The sequence below is a fragment of the Dromaius novaehollandiae genome, chromosome 15 (assembly GCF_036370855.1).
Source record: "Dromaius novaehollandiae isolate bDroNov1 chromosome 15, bDroNov1.hap1, whole genome shotgun sequence".
Classification (NCBI taxonomy): Eukaryota; Metazoa; Chordata; class Aves; order Casuariiformes; family Dromaiidae; genus Dromaius; species Dromaius novaehollandiae.
In genome coordinates, this window is record NC_088112.1 from 3,144,643 (window position 1) to 3,161,973 (window position 17,331).

At 47.5% G+C, this 17,331-nt stretch overlaps 1 protein-coding gene across 2 annotated transcripts in view; it reads left to right on the top strand.

Annotated features, from left to right (window-relative positions):
- Positions 1–2,141: 2,141 nt before the first annotated feature.
- The window catches only part of SIL1 (SIL1 nucleotide exchange factor), a 112,302-nt gene continuing 97,112 nt past the window's right edge, over positions 2,142–17,331 (top strand). Inside the window, exon 1 of one of the 2 annotated variants that reach the window (XM_064520810.1) lies at positions 2,142–2,242. The gene's annotated coding sequence lies outside the window, so the exon portion shown is untranslated. Of the gene's footprint in view, positions 2,255–17,331 lie in introns of both variants that reach the window. The other variant, XM_064520811.1, reaches the window with a different exon arrangement.

Consider the following 17,331-nt stretch of genomic DNA (forward strand, 5'->3'; position numbering starts at 1 on the left):
CCATTGACCACAAGGGATGGCAGGGGACTTGAGATCCCTGCTGCCCTGGGCCCCTGCCGCAGAGCGGGATTTACACTGTACCAGACCCCCTGCAGCCCTGCTAGCACAGGAGGGAAGTGCCACCATAAGCACTGGGTCATGCACCCTGTTGTGACTGCATTGCTGGTGTTTGGGGGATTGTGGCTCTGTTCCCCTCCAAATTCACTCCCAGCAGTGCATACCATTGCTGGGATCTTAGGGAGCTGTGTGAAGGAGACAGTGGTGAAATACAAGCAAGGCAGCTTCGAAGCCATGTCTAGAGCATGAGAAGTATCACTGCAGGGTCTTTGTGGAGGCCAGCAACCCTGACTCTCCTCTGTAACTCCTCTGGCTGGCTTGGAGCTGGAGAGCACCCTATCTACCACAGCCTGGCAGCTGAGCCAGCACCCTTGGGCCACTCCAGCTCAGCCCAAAGGTCTTGCTACCCCAGCATTGCGCTCTGAGTGCGGCCACAACAGGTAAGAGGGTGAGAACCAGAGAAACATGTAGTAATGCTTCCCCAGGCTATCCTCCAGCCTCCTGTGATCTGAGCTGAAGGACTGCCTGAGAGGGAGGTGGCAGCCTTGTGTTTGAACATTTATTTAAAAGCCCTCAGCAGAATTTTATCCTGTGAATTTGTCTGGTCACTTTTTGAGCCTCTAAACTATTAGCATCCACAGCATCCTGGAGTGAGGGGTCCCACAGCTTCAGTATGGGTGGCGCCGACAGCCACTTCCCAGATTGTTCTGAATTTGTCACCTGCATGTTTCATGTGATGCCCCCAGTCCTTGTACTGAGGAGACACTGAACACATGATCTTTGTGAGACCAAAAATGTGAGGCGTCAGTGGTCAACCCACAACACAATCCAGTAGCAAAGCCATTGACTCTGAACGCTGCCCTTCACTCTGCTGCGAAGGTCAGTGGTACCTCTCCTTCCCAAGTGATGCCCCAGCTCAGCCCTGCCTGTTTTGCAAGATGATGCCAGAATGATCTGCTCAAGTAAGTCAGGAGCCGTGGAGGAGTTTTTCTGGCTCCTAATTGCTCCTGTAATCCTTTTCTTTCTTTCTTTGACAGCAATAAGCATATAGAGGCTAATGTGTAATGCCTTTAGCTGTCCTTCAGCAGTGTGCTCTGCAATACTGTGCTCACCGATGCTTGCCATGTCGTGGCAAAGCGATGATGTCTGCAAAGAGCAAATACTAGGTCTTTTATTTGCCTCCCTCCCTCCCCTTCTGCTGGTTAAGCAGATTTAGGATGAGCTGTTGCACAGCTGGTGCCCAAAGATGACGAAAAAAGAGTGATCTCTGTGGTCTAATATAAGTCAGTGGAACGACGCAAGATGACTAAAGCAAAACTCCGAGTGTTTAGAGTCAGCACGGACACTGTGAAAGGGGAAAACTCTGAGTGCTAAACCAACAGGCAAAAATCTGTCAGCAAGCAGCTAGCTTCAGCATCAGGCCACCACCCTGTCCCCAGAAGAACACAGACACCATTTGGAGAAGTAATTTATTTAACTATTTCCCTCCAATTAACACTTAAATGTAATTAGTCAATAATTTCCAGCCTGACTGGGTTTCTTTATGGCCTAATACAGCTTTAACGGGACTGACATTTGTTGTCAGGAACAGGCCGTTTGCCCAAAGCAAAGGGGTCTCTTGAATACCAAGGAGCAGTGAGACCAATTGCCACTGACTGCTCAAGCAGCTCCTTCAGGTTTCTACTTCCTGCTGCCCTGGGTTGAACAGCGCTGTGAAAGAGAGCTTTTCTGTTCGGTAAAAGCGCTGCTCGGCTGTCTCACCGGGAACTCTGGCAAAATGGCCATGGCACATGGGGCTGCAGTCACCTTCCTTCAGTGGAGCTAGAGACAGGACTGCAAAGAGCCGTTTCACAAAACGTTTAAGCTGCATCCTATCATTGCCCCCTCATCCCGGGTCTCCTGTCACCCTAAACAGCCCCCTCGCCCTGCTGCTCCTTACACTTGACACTTGCCGTGCGCAGCTGCTGGGCGCAGAGGACCCGGGCCACCCGCCACCCACCTGCCGCCCCCCTCCGGCGGGACAGCCCCAACGGCTCCGCCCCAACCGCCCCAACGGCCGCCTGGCGCGGGGGCGGGGCCCGGCGCGGGGGCGGGGCCGCGGCGATGCGGCGAGCGCGGATTGGCGCAGGGGGGCGTTTCGGTGGCGCCGGGGAGGGGGCGAGCGGGGCGTGCGCAGTGAGGAGCGGTGAGTGCCGGGGTGGGGGCGGGGGCGCGGGGTTCAGCCTGCCGGGGCGTGGGCTTTGCCGGTGCCGTGCCACGTGGGCTGGGGGCTGCTGCCGAGCCCCGCGTGACGCAGAGCGCGCGCAGCCGCCCGACCCCTCGCCCGCACGCGCTGCGCCCGTTGCCGCGGCGGTTGCCGGAGGCGGGGGCGGCCCTGGGGCGGGGGCGGCGCGGGGCCGGGCGGGCGCGCTGGTGCGGGGGCCCCGGCGCTGGGGCCCCGGCGCGGGGCCGGGGCTCCGCCGCAGGCCGCCGTGGGGTGCGGGGCTGGTGCTGGTGCTGGTGCTGGCAGCCGGGGAGGGAGTAAAGGAACTTGCCGTGAGTTCAGTCGGCGTTTGCGGCCCGTCCTGGGGAGGAGGGGGAATAAACGCAGCCACTTTTTTTTTTTCTTCTTTTTGACCAAAATACGTAGGCCACGGCGTCCTCTGTGGTGTGTGGCTCGTGTGGCACAATGATGGTGCCAAAACAGCCGCTCAGGCAGGAGTAGGTTGTTGCCTACCTGTTTTTCCTGCTCACACGAGGAGTTTGTTAGGTCCTACCTAGCCTGGAAGGCTTCCTTTGCCTGTGTGCAAAACTAACCAGGCTGGATCGCTCACCTGCAGGCCTGCCCGTGTAAGAGAGTTAAGCGTGGTACTGGCATGTCTGCGGAGACGAGGATCCCTTGCACTGGAGGCTTTTAACTGCAGGTTCAACACACAGGAATAGTTTGGGGTCTGTCCAGAGCACTGTAGCAAGCTTGGGGACCTCCAGCCCTAGGACCTTTGATGGAGTTCAAGGCCATTAAAATGGATTTCTATTTCCAGGTTATCCAGTCAGTACCCAGAGGTCTAAGTTATACAGTTTAGTTGTTTTGGTACAAGCTTGCATGTGGCCCTTCAACTGGAGAACGGGTGAAATTACATGTTGCACAAAGCAAGAGAGTGAAAACTGAGCAAATGAGATTTTTGTATACAAACACTGAATATTGCCCTAAATATTTAACTTTGGTAGTTGACTAACACTGTTATTATAAGTCACCTTTCACAAATAATCGATGCTAGCCATCTCTCAGGATGTCCTAGATTTATGCTAACAAGTTTTTTAGACATGTTATCTTAGTGGCAAGTTGTTTATTTTTCAGTGTTTGGCTGATAAAACTAGCCTGGTACAAATATGGTTGAGAGGTGGAAAGTAGGGCTTCACTGATAGGGTTTAATTGCTTGCCAAAATAGTATAATCTGCAGAGGCAGAGAAATTCCTGTTGACAGAGCTATCTATGTTAGGAGGCTGTTTCAGTGCCTAGCTGTGCTAGGAGTGCTTTTAAGTGCGGATAAGTCTCTAAAGTGTTACAAGCAGGTGGTACACCGTGTCTTTTATTGAATGTGGTGCCACTGTTTCAGCTCTGTATAATCCTTTTGAATTCATTTTTGCTGTGGGAGTAGCATTCTTAAGGGACAGAATTCATTCTTTCCTCCTTTTTTTTCCCTCAACCTTGCTTTAAAATGACCAGACTGGACCTCCCTGGTATTTTTCAGCAGCCTCAAAGGTGTTTCAGGGGTGGAAGCATTTGGAGGGCTGTCTTAGAGACTTCTGCAGCACAGCTGCCACATGCTTCAGTTTAGAAGTGCAGCTATCGGAGATGAGAATGGTTTCTGCCAGGTCCTGGGGTCTGTGCTCTGTATGACCTGATTTACTAGATTTGATGACTAGATAGTGTGTATTTACTAGATTTGAAGGCATATAAATATGTTCCTTTTTGTGGAAGTAACCTGGAAATTGGCAATTCCTGATGAGTTGTCAGAACAGCCCTTAACCATGCAAAGTTGCCCCAACACCCTAGAGAAATGAAAAATGGGTATTGCCACCTTCCTTCTCACTACTGAGAAATTCTTTAGTGTGAATAGTAAAACACTCAAAAAAGTCTCTCCAGCACCCCCAAATCTTCTCTCTAGCTGCTCTTCTCTCTCAAGGAATTTGAAGACTACTAAAATACAGAGTTGGTCAAGCTGGGCAGGTGCGATTGAAAGCACATGAACTATACCCTGAAAATTTTCAAGGTAATGGATTAATGGGATAAATTTAGGGATCATAGATCTGCTATGTGCCAATCCTCTCTGCTGCTGACTCCCTCTGTAGTCCCTCGTAACCTGCTTCAGCTCTCTTACCACTCGCTTTTCCCCTCTGAAAAATAATGTTTTAACTTTCACTTTTGAAGTAGGTGACTGAGCTTCAGTTAAGATTTGTCAAGCGTTTTGTTGATAAGTTCTATATAAAGCTAGTTATTATTTATTATTAACATGCAGATATTTTTAGCACCTGAAATCAGTAATGACGCAACACTAGGGATCTTCTGGGGAACAGCCATGTGAAGGGAGACAGTGTGTCTCACAAAGGTTTTGTCAACTCTCTTCTGGCTGTGGTTCAAAAGGCAGCTTGTTCCTAAACTTCTGATTTAAAAAAACATCCTCTCAAGGCAGCGTGAAATCCTAAACGCACTGATGTTCCTGGAAGTTGGGCGCAAATTTTGCGTAAGATTTGTAGATCTTGCTCTGCTTCCAGGACTTGTTGCAGAGCTGTCAGTCGAGGTTTTGTTCTGCGCTTGGGCAGCTGGTGCAGCTGTGTGCGTGTTACGTCAGCTCCTCGGGCACAGCTGCTCTGTCGGGCTTTGAAACACCTTGTTTCAAGGAGCACCTACATCCTTACAACACCTTTGTAACCCTTACCTCGGATTATTCTATCTGAAGTAGTAAAGGATTCCCTGCTGGACTGGGTGATGATCCTTAAAGGCTCTAGCCTATTCTGCACATCGGTGGGGCTATTAGGGAATAAAAAAGGTGGAAAAAATCTCACCCTTCCCCACCAGCAGATAGGACTGGCATTCCCTCCCTTTGCAGCATGCAGGAAGACTCTCTTCACTGTCAAAATAGCTTGGTGGCAAGTTGAGCTGAAGGGTTTTCTTTGTAAAAGCTAATGAAGATATTAACAGAAATTGGGGTGGCCGTGCTTGTTCTGTGTTGTTTGTGGGCGCCCTTTCAGCAGAATAAGGAGCTCTATTGTATTTTGGGGAAGGGAAGGCTGTTAACTTAGCTCTGAAAAGTCACTGCTGTAGTGGTGTAGGAGTGGCCAGATGGAGGATGCTAAAATCAAATACAGGGCTGGAAAAGTCTTATTCATACCCCTGTTTTAAAGCCAGCTGATATATATTCAGATCCAGACTGCCCAGTGGTGGATGCTTGTGCAGATCTGTGGAAACTTCTCTCTGGGCCTTGACAAAACCGCAGGCACAGGGTCTCCCGTGTTCATCTTGTGAGCACCTTCATGGGCTCCTGGAGTGCTCAGCTGCTGCTGCTGTGTTGCTGGCGACAGGTCTTGGGCCATAACACTTGGGGTCAGCTGTGATGCACTGCTGTAGTTTCCTGAAGGCCAGAAAAGCCCACAGCAGGCCTGGCTGGGCAGAAACGGGCCTTGGCAACATAGTTATTTATAAGACCTACCTTAGGCTAGCCCTGGCGCATCACCTTCTGACCTCCCGTTAAGGTGATCCCACACTCGCCCTGGTCGTAGCTTGCCTGACATCTTATCTAACTCTTCTCTGCAGCAAATTAAGCAGGCTGGTTTGTCCCTTTCCTTCAGTGAACAAGGAGAACAGTTGATGGTTGTCCTTCTAAACAGCAGTTAAATGCTGAGAGCTGTTAACAAGTCTGGAGGGAAGCAGGGATGGAGAAAGCCTTCTGCAGCTTCTCATGAGCTGCCTGTTCTACACCGCTGCCTGCTCCTCTTGTTCCCCAGCCTCACTGGTTTGTGCCTTTTGGAGGGGTGGTGCCCAACACTCAGTGTTGCTTTTCAGCTCTGCCCTGCTGAGCAGAGTGGAATAATTTCTTTTCTTGTCTTACAGACGTTGTTAAATCCCCGAGTGATGTTTAGCTTTCTGCAGCTGGAGCAATGGTGTCACAATGCTAATGCACATTTCTTTCTTAGTCCGCTCCAGTCGCTGATTCTTTTCAGCATTAACTCTGTCTGGGTAGTTTTCCCCCATACTGTATTTGTGCATTTGACCTCCCCCCCCCCCCCCCCCCCCCAAGTGTAGTACTTTGCATTGTCTTTATTGCTTTTCTTATTGATTTTTTTTTGTTGTTTTTTTTACCCCTGGACCTTTTCTTCAGTTTATCAATTCTGATCCTGACCTCTAGAGTGCTTCCAGCTCTTAACTGCTGGGCATTGTTGCAGATTTTATAAAAGTACTTTCTCTTTCATTGTTCAGGCCATTAATGAAAAGGTTGAATAGAGGCAGACCTGTTCAGAGCCTCCAGGGCCCCTACTTGAAATTTTCTTCTTTTTTGACAGGGAATCATTGGTAGCTGCTCCTAATAGGTGGTGGTGTGAGGGAGAATTGCTTTGTTTTTTTCCCTAGCCAGCGTGGTGCCTCATTACGGTGAGCTCACCTACTCTAATTTCCTCTGGTTTGCTTTAGAGAGTGTCAGATGGATGCAGTGAAAAGCTTGGCTAGTTCCTCTCTGCTGGTCTGGAGGTGGGATGGGCAGATCTCCGTAGAGGAGGACTTGTGTCCTGTTTCTGAAGACTCGGTTGGTTTTAAAAAGCTTTCATGAATCTCGTTCCAGCAGGTGTTGTGTTCTGCAAGCTGGGCTTCTCACTAGGAAGCTTCTTGTGGGCTAGTTTCACTCAGAGGCCATCCTCTGGTCCCTCGGCCCACCGCACGCCCTGCTCTCCACCACGAGTTACCCCGAGAGCAGTCCTTCCGGGGGGGCATGCAGCAGCGCTAGGCTGTGGCTACCAGCGCTGCAAGGAGGTGAATCAGTGCTGCAGTTTGCCCATGTCTGCTGTGCTCTGAGCCTTCGTTGTCGCTCCAGAGAGCCAGTTGCAGCCTTCAGGGTGGGATGCTGCTCCGCAGGCTCCCTGAGGAACAGGCAGATTCTAGCTGTTGGGTCTGGCTGTGAGGTGGTCAAAGAAAGGGAGGGGGGGAGAAATGAATGGCGTTTGAGACAGGCTTCGTTACAGCTGCAGCATACAAGGTGCCGAAGTGTCTCTGCTTTGGTGGTGTTCTTGCACTTTGGTATGACTCTGTGGGGGCAGGCATAGATGGAATTTGTGTCCGTGGTGTCCTACTCCCTTTTGATTCTCCCCAAGTCTGTCCACAGTGAGAGTTAGGCTTGTCTGTATGTGACTAAGGTTGTAAAAATAATTTATTCTGCTCAAGCAATTCTAAAAAAGCTCTGGAATGAGGTGCTCTGGATTAATTAATTACAATCATTTTTATGCCCAAATAGGGTCTCCCTGTGGGAGCAATTCCAGAATATCTTGTTCCACTAGAGTTCTGCTGATGACTTTCCCAGTGCAAACTAAGCTTTAAGAGGAGGAATTGCTTTAACTAAAATACACTTAGCTGGACAGTGATGTTTTCTCTAGTTATGGGTAGCTCTGACGGCCCCCAAGTTTTGTCAGTCCTGAGCTGCTGTGTTCAGCTCCTTGAATTTTAAGAGGCTGGTCCTTTTCTGAAATGCAGTTCCATCTACTGTGTCGTCTTTCTTTGCACGTCTGTCATGTCACACCTGTGCAACTGTGGGGTGAAATCTGGGCCCTGCTCAATTCAAGGACAACTGCAGTGCAGTCAGGATCCCTGTGTTTTTCATCTCTCCCATCTGTCAAGACTGGTAACTCGAGGCACCTGGCCCAGTTGAGGCTGCACTTTGAGGACGTTGTCGGTGTGCTGGAGAAACTGTGTCCTATTTGTTCTCCTTTCACTGCTCGGTGGCTGATGGTGGGTGCAGAGCGTGCTGTGGTGCAGCATTTGGGGAGAGAGGTGATTCTGGGGTCTGGTTTATTTTTCTTGAGAAGTCCAATAGTATTCGTATACAGATGTGGCATGCCCTGACCAGAGTTCAGTCTGGAGGGAGAAGATTCTGCTTCCCTGAATCATTCCTGTGGTTTCTGTTGGATTCTTCTCTCAGGGCTGTGTGCTGTAATTAAATATTGGTAGAAAGGTTATGTTCCACTCTGGGTATGATTGAACCTTGGTGATGGACAAATTACTTCCTGAGTTCAGTTTGTAAAGCTCTTTGGGCTTCATGGGATGAAAGAAGCTGTATTTTATTCTACATGTGTGTGTGTTGATAATTCTGTAGGATTTTCAGTGAGCAGGTTAGAAGAACCCTGATCATATGGGTTCTCTGCACGGTCAGAATCTTTGCCAATTGAAAAATCTGCTGCATAGAGAGGGAAGGAGGCATGAAAGTGTTTTAGAAACCTTTGTATCACTGGGGTAGGTGGGAAGATGATGCATGTGTTGATCTGAAGGCGATACCAAGCCAGGTATCTACCATTAAACCTCTAAAGAAAAGTTGTGATTTTTAACAGCTGCCTATTAAAAACCCAGTGATTTCTTTAACAGGAGTTTCTAAAGGTTTAACTGTTAATTTTAGAATTTTTATTTCAAGCATGCCTCCATAAAATTAACTTTTTCAACATAGAACACTTTAATGTCTTCCGTGTTGGTGCTCATTTGCAAGAAATCTATGCATAATTATTTCTTATGTACCAGTTAAATCTATCAGCCAACAGATGTCAAGTGTAGCAAAAATGCTATAATAATATTATGGTCTAATAATAGTTATAATGATTCTAATTACCTGGCACAGCTTTTGAGAAAGGCAGGCTTAGAAATTTGTGCAATTTTGTTTAACCTTGAACTACAGAAGTATAAAATGGGCGCTTTTCTAGATGTTTTGGCCGCACCCCCTCCTCCATATTAGACATCCCATTCTCTTTGTTTCCTCAGACAAACCAGGAGCAACAATGTGGTCCGTTTTAAGTGTTAAAAACTCATTATGTTCAGAGATGCAGAACAATGCTGGCAAACTGTAGACGAGCAGGTTTCTTGAAATACCCGTAAATGTGCAGCCCAGTCCTTTTTAAACTCATACTGCAGTATAACCACTCTGGTTTGCAGGTGCTTTTGCTGCCTGATGATTACAGTGCACAAAGATTGCTTTCACCTTGGGAAGCCTACACAAGCCTCAGCAATCTTTATCTTTTATGCACGTCAGTTGTGCTGCTTTTAAGTGTCAGGGAGCCCTAGACAAAGCCTGAGAAGTGCAAAGCTGGGCGACTGCGCTAGTGCAGGTCCCGCGCTGCCGCTGATGGAGAAGCGTGTGCATGTGTGGGGTGCAGGCGAGTGGACGTTGACTTTTGCTCAGGAGTGAGCCTGTGGAGTGGGAAGTGAGTAGGGGCTGTTAGCAGATAGGAGAGCGCCGTATCGCAGAGCGCGACTGCACGTGTTCCTGGGCGCAAGATTTCTGCGCTTGCTTTGACTTCGACAGCAGGAACCTGCACCAGCCCAGGTGGGGTCTCTTCCCCAGTGCGGGAAGGATGCTTTGTGCATGAGCTGTCTTTATGCAACTCCCCATACATGTGTACCACCCATGTTTTTCCTATAGGAAGGATCTTTGGGCTGCATTTGATATATTCTGGTGGTTTTTGCCCAGGCTAGCTGTGTGCCGGGTAGTGTCTTGGGGGCTCTGTGCTCATTATTGTTGTAAGGCTGATGAGGCAATGCATAATGGATCACCACTTGCCACAGCTGTTTGTTTTAGTTTTGCAACTGTAAAGTTTTCGAGAAGTCTGTGATTCACAGAGAAGGATTCTTTTCACAGACGGAGTGCAGGATAAGTTATAAGTTGACAGCTTTCCATGATTACATACCAGACTGGACTTTTTTTTTGTCTAAAAAAGAGATTTAGCTTGCTGATAGGAACTCAGCAGGAGCTAGGGGAATTCAGGTGTTGGTTGCTGATCCCTGGCATGGGCAGCAGCTGTGAATCTTCTACCCTCTCCCTGTGAGATGGATCTGGAGGTGCCCTCACAAAATAGTCTTCTTCATTTCAGGCCCACGCTTCTGGCTGACGTGCTCTTTTTCTTGTGAAAGCCCCGTCTGCCTTACCATGTACTTCCTCAGCACATGCGGCCTGCCTTTCTCCTGGGTTAATGCTGGTGAGAGCTCTGCTGTCGTCTTCAGGCGTTTCTGTGGGAAGATTTGCCTTCTTGTTCAAGTTGATATCTCCGTAGGCTCCTTCTGACTGCGAGCCAGTTTATCACCATGGAGATGGGGCCTTAGGAACAGCGGGGCACAGCTTTTTCCAGACATGTGCGAAGAAGGACACTGTAATGGGCTACCCTTGTTTAAGGAGAATGATTTCTGTGAGTGAGTAAATAATTTGTCGAAGAATGCTTGGCATCACCCCAGGTGCTATTAAGGAGAAGACAGATCTTGGATCTCTTCAAGCCTGAGCTATAAGGCTCATGTAATATTCAGTTGCTTCTGAACACGCTTCTTTGCTTGGCTCAATGTTAGGTGTTACTGCTGTGACCCAGGCTGACTCGCTGTTAACCTGTTTGTGCTTTTACTTACCCTGAGAAACCAAAGCGCCCTTTGCTTTTCTGCTCTGCGTAAATATTGATAGTGCATTTCTCATGGTGCCACGAGAGCACCTTTCAGCATCCTTTTTCTCAGTCTGTTGAGAGCACTGTATTTTTCACCTGTCTGAATCAGTTGCAAGCATTTCCTTGCCTATGGCTGATGCAGCTGTGGCCTGCTTTCCGGAGGACACTGAGGTTACATAGTAGTGTTGACTTCCTCTGTCTCTCTCTCCCCTCTCCCTCCCAGTGATTTTTGTACGCCGACCAGTTTCAGCTCTCTGAGGAATTCTCAGAGATGCTGTGTTCCTATAAATTTGATGGATGGAAAAGCATTTTTGTGTACGGGTCCATTTGTTAAGCTAATTTGCACTGCTTTTTCACTATCTCTAATTACACATGTTCTCCAATTGGTCTTGTGTTGGTCTTCTGCTGTTTGCCTGCATATTTGCCATTCTAACTTCACCACGCGGGAAGTGTGTAAATAGCGCTGGAGGAACAAATCCTCTGCTTTCCTCTGCTTGTATTGTCGTCGTTCTCTTACCTCTGGCTTCGTGCTCCTTGCGATTCTGGCGTTGGACTTCCATGTGCACAGAGAAGCACAGGCACCTCCCAGGCCTCGACAGCCTGTGCCAGTGCACACCAAACCCTGTATGAACTCATGCTGACCTCCTTTGGGGTTTGGGGATGCTTCTCTTTCTGCTTGTCTGGCACTGGCATACTCCGTTTCTTCCCCTAGTTTCTGGTTAGAGGAACCTTCTCGACAGCAACTTTGTCTAGTACAGCCTTCCCATACCTCTCTGCCTTGCTGGCTTCATGCCAGTGAGCATCTCGTTGCCCTTGCTAAACGCCATGTCTCTTAATTTCTCTCTGGGAGAGTATTATTTAATTTGTAAATGTTTTAGGATGTTGTTTGAAAAATATGATATGAAGCTGTATTTCATTTACTGTAATGATCTGCTAATGTGGGTATATTTCAAAGGCTATGCAGTACTGTGGGTTTTAATTAAATTTTGTTTTTCAAGTAAGCTTCAATAGATGGACAAGAACAAATAGTAGACAATATGCATACAGAACAAATTCACTCCATTTTCTTTTCCAAGACAATATAGAAGTGAAAATGGATAGCCCTTAAAATGTGTTTGGCCAGTTCATGATAGCTGCTTTATTACTGTTACTCACTTTTGGGGAGGTTATTTCTTACTCTAACTTAATTAATTTTTTTGATCTCTCCCTGCCCACAAAATAGACTATTATAATATGCAAAATTTTCAGGGGGAGCCTTGTACGAATTAGATTCTACTTGAAACTTTGGACTTAAAAGGTCCAAGGTTTCGAATGCCGTCATGTTGCTTATTGCATTGCAGCTCATGGAGATGGGTTCCTGCCAGGGTTACAAAACTGAAGAACTGGATATGAGGTACCCTGCTCACTTCTTCAGAGGGAAGGCCGCGTGGTTGGAAATACCTGTCTCTGGTGGCTTGATTTGGTGTATGCCATCCCTCATGTAGGTAGATTGCAGGGCAGTAAAAGTAATATTGTTGTATCCAGTGTTATTGCACCCAAATTGGGAATAAACTAGTGGCCATTATCTTCCCTCTTCTTCCAACAAGCTTGGGGTAGACAAGTACAAAGCCTATACAGAGATGCTTGAAAAGTTTGTTCTACATCAGCAGGAGGTTGCTGGAAATCATAATGATACTCCTAAAGGTGGGATTTTTATGGGGCTAAGTTTTATGAGGCTAAAGAAGTTCTTTGCTGGATGTTGGAAATGAGTTTCTTTGTTTGGGTGTTTGCAGAGCAGAGAAAGATTGGTGTCTGGTGCTATCTTTGAGTTGAAGTTCGTTTTCCAGTAGCTAGCGTTGTTTTTGTTCTCTCGCAGTTTGGAGAATTCTCCGTTGTTCAAAAGCATAATCAGAATTTGTTGAGGAAATCAGTGTGGATGCCCTGGAGTTCTTCAGTTCTGGGACTATTTGATTTCTCTTTGAAATACATATAAATCAGAGATCTGAAAAAAAATTAAAAATAAATTGGGTAATAAATTTGTTAGCAGCTTTAAAAGACTTCTGAAGCCTCACAAGGAAGTGGTAAACAGTGGGTAGAGGCTTCTGTCCTCTGTTCAGAGATGTGAGTTTGACCCTCACTCTGGGTTTATGCCCAAAGCTTTGCCTACTTAAGCTGGCTGCAAATGGATCCCTGGCTCTCCAGGCTGGAAAAGCACAATGGTTGGATGTGAGTGGTATTCGTACCATATCCTCCTGTGGCGCTGACTCTGGGCTGGCTGACCTAGAGTGGGTCACAGTTTTGGTGGAAATCAGATTGTGTAAGGTCTGAGAAAGATCTGTGGGAACTTGGCTTTTGGCTTGTGTTTTTATGGCTGTAAATGCTTTTAAGGGATCATTGTAAATGGTAGAGATGTGTCTGTTACCTCCTCCTCCATGAGGACGTGATCTAACACTTTCTGTGTTATGGTAACACTATGTGTTTTACCATGAGCACTTCACATTTCTCCTGGTACATGTACCTGCTGATCGTGTTTTGTGTACTGGCCAAGATAGGAAACAGCAACCCTGTCCGAGTAAGGATGGTGAGATGGCGTCCTGTGCTTGATGCCAGTCCCTGTGGCTGGGAGAGAAACAACACACAACTGTGTCTAAATATAACTTGTCATGAGGCATCACTTGCTCTTTAAATGAATTCTGGAAGAAAAAAAAAAAAAGTGCTGCTGAGGTTTGTGCAGGTGTTGCCAATACCAAGGGGAATGCCTTGTGCCTTCCCTCTTGTTCTTTCCTGGAGGGTTTCTTTCTTTTTCTCACTTCTTGTTTTTATGTAGTGTCATTCAAGGCTGTGATGGGGTTGGGGGCAGGCAGTTCCTTTTTGGTGACTTGAGGCAGTGTTTCCTGCTTCTCTCAGCCTTCCTTTAGATCTCTTATCTTTTTGCGATTCACAGTGACTTTGAAATAATCTAACCCTTTGTAGGTTTGTAAAGCCTCCAAGCATCCAAGAACCTCAGGTCTTTTGTAGACAAATTTTTCTGGGGCCATTATTCATCATCTACAGAAGGACAGGTTTTGGGGGCTACTACTGGTCTCATGCAGCTAGTATCAGTTGAAGGAGTCTGACTACTGGAGCATCTGGAGCTGATGGATGAGTCCTTGGCTGGGGGATGTGCCTTCTGTGATGACCAGTAAGTGCTGAACAGTGTCTGAGCAGGTGAGTGTTTGGTCTCTGCTGGCTTCTGAGGTAGCTGCAGTAGCCAAGGTCTGGAAGCACAGGTTGGTCCTGAAGGCCTGAGAAATTTGGCTGAAGTTTTGAAAGGATTTTCAGCTCTGTGCACTTCTAGGTAGCAGTAAACTTTTGCCAGCATGGTATCAACAGAGGCTAGGGGCTTCCCGCAGAAGCTGGGAAGGTTAAAATACCCATGATGGCTGTATTCAATCAAAAAGGGGAATGAAGCAAGAATGACAAACCTTGTTTAAAAAAGCTAAAAGGGGCAGCTGGGAGAGCTGAGTTAGAGATGGTGTGGAAATGACTGAAAGACTTGTGGCAAGCACTGTGCCGGGTTCTGGGTGAACTCAAGGATGAAGCAGCTGGATTGGGAATGGCAACCTCTCACTTTGCTTCTTCAGTACCTACGACTGGAATGTAGCAAGTGGGATGACAGTCTTTAAAGATACTCCACGCAGGATCCAGGGAAGTGCAGGCAAATAGTAGTAGGGAAGAGTGGAATTGGCAGGTGCCTGCACAAATGCAGTTCACTTGGGAAGTCTCAACGTTATTCCTGTGAAGAGGAGTCTTACCCTTCAAACATCTTGGGGGCGTAGAGGGCCCTCAGGAGGGGTCAGGATGTGAATGAAGGAGACCTAGCTGATACAGTCTTCCTGGATCTTCAGAATTTCTTATGCTTCAAAAAATCAAACATGAAAGAGATGCACCTCCTTTGCTATGTGAAACATAGGCTTTCCTCTGAGGGCTGGCAGTGGAAAATACATTTGACCTATCTTGGTGGAGAAGGTGTTTACCGAAGATCAGTGGTGGCCAGCATGATTAAATTATGCAGATATACTCAGAGCCTGTTTAGGGGCTCATTTTCCCACCCAGTGTGGTAGCAAAGAGATGAAGCAACTTGCCCAGTGGCAGAGCCAGCGCTTGGGAGTCCAACGCCTGTGCTTTAATGGACGAGGCTCTCCCCTCCACTTTAAACCTAGGTGCTGCTGGCAGCTTTCTGGAACGGGTTAGATTTCGGTCCTAGGGTTGTTTGTGGCAGTGCTGCTGCTGCTTCCTGAAGCTGGTTCCAAAATGGACATGTGACGTTGTAGCAGGAATTTGCTGAGAATCTTGTGGGACCCTGCAGGAAGCAGGGGACTTGCAAGGGGCTTCAACACAAGTACTGAAATCACAGGAGAACTGGGCATGGGAAGCTCTGATAATGCTCAGGAATGAACCAAAAAAGGGTTCTAGTACAGATGATGTTGACGCTCTCTGAGTGGTCAGGTAGGCAGGATTGCACTTTCCAAGTTAACTTTTGGCCAGTAAAGTGGAGCTGAAATCCCTGCTTTTACACAAAGCGCCAGAAAAGGTTTCAGGTCCAGATTTTGGCTTTGTGATTGCTGTGCTGTTCAGCACTTCTGGCAGAAACCTGTCTCTAATGCCACGCTGGAATTTGTGTTCAGCATCTCAGCAGGGAATGTGCTGCCACCACCTCATCAGGGTGTTGGTGTAGCTTGCTAGACCCTGTGCCATGGGCACGGAGAGAGCGTGGAAAGACAGGAGGAAGGAAAACAGATGCTGACTGGCAACAAAATCGGGGTGAGTGAGGAGGGTGGAGGAGGTATGGTGAAGTGAGGGAGAACGCAAGGCCGTCTGGGACAGGAGGAGCACTTGCTCAGATGGAGTGGTGTAGCTTGTGTTTGCCAGGAGCTGTTTGGTGCCAGTGCCCCAAGACCCTGGTGAAGGATTGAGCCCCTGTGGTGATAACCTGTATACAAACATACAACACAAAGATGGCCCTCCTGCGAAGAGCTTATGATCTAAATATCCCATAAGGTAGTTCTGCCCCAGCAGTGCTCAGGGGACAGGGTCTACGATTCTTTCAGATTTTGCTCCTTAAGTTAAAAGGAGCCAAGCTGAAGAAAAGATACAGTGAAGGGATGACAATCCATTGCAGCTAGGCACCACTTTACATCTTCAAAGCTCTTTTGCAAACATTAGCTCTCTTAATGCCTCCCTGGGATGAGTGGGATGCTATGTCGCTAGATAAAGAATATGAAGTTTCTGGACTACGTGGAGTTTCAGCCCAGAGTGGTAATTTAAACCCCATGTTCTTCCCAATAATGGATATTGTTGATGGCTGCCTTGCATGGAAGGTGCTGCATGGGAACAGATTGTGTCATACTGATGTGTTTTAAAAATGAAAAGTGTTCTGGTCTTTGTTAAGCACTTGGGTTTAACACCGGCCGGCTAGGTTTCTTGGATTTTTTCTTTGGAGTTCGGCAGCCGTCTGCTTCAGGGAGTACAGTGGTCTCATAAGAGTTTATTTGATCTGACATATGACAAATTGTTTCTGCTGGTGGGTACTTCAGGCACAGTCTGTTAGCTGGCAGCCTTGGCTTTGCGGGCGCCAGGGAGGTTGGGGAAGTCAAGGCTGCTGTCCTCCTCTTAGAAACCCTCAGCAGAAGGAGCGTTGTTTCAGCCCACCTCCCGTTCCAGCCCTCCTTTTGCTGTTTGTTAAATTGTACTATTTGCATAGGTTATTGATGTTGCTTGTGTGCTGGGTGTTCCTGCAGATGCTGCCTCTGTTCCTTGTTGCGCTTTGGTGTGCAGGCAGCCTGTGTTTCTGGAACTAGACCCAATTGCCATTAAAGACACTTTGTTCTGTTGGTTTTTTTAGGGCATCCTTTTAACTCTGCAGTGAAGAATGGAAGAATATTATTTTTCACAGCAGAGTTATAGCTGTTACCTAAAAAGTACATGTCCCCTGTGAGATACTGTAAATATGTTTTATCTGTTCTATTACCTGCGGTTTCAAGAATATGTCCCCTAAGCATTTTAATCTTGTTTTCCAGACTTGTCTCAGGGTGAAGAATCACTCCTATTTGCAACTTTGGGAATAATTACTATGTTCATTAATTTCTTCTCTTTCTTTCTGTCCATCTATTGTTGCTTCCAAGAGAGGGGGAAAAAAAACCCAAAACAACAACAACAAAAAACCTCAGTAAATCTCCACTTAAACAGGACTGACTGCTTGATTAAAAGGAGCGTTTATCTGTTCTGGAAATGTGTTTGAGAGAGCATCTCCCAGCCACGCACGTGGACTGATGCACCTGAGTGTGCTGGCTCCTTCAGAGCCGTTCGAAAGCATTTAGCTGCTTGGAGCTGACCATACGCTGAGGCTGGCTGAACTTCCTTTCCTAACCCTACGACTGAAGAACAAGGCCCCAGCAGGCAGCACGCTTCTGGGCAGTTACGGCACACCTCAGGCGCTGTGATGAGGCAGGAGGCTGAAGGTCGGGTCTGCTTAACCACCCGAGCAGTGCAGCAGTCCTCCTGAAGTGCTTGGCCTGCAATGCCTCGCTGCTATTATGAAACAGAAGCTGGACATGACAACAAGGGAAGTAGATCACCCTATGGCTCTGTTTTGTATGGGAACTA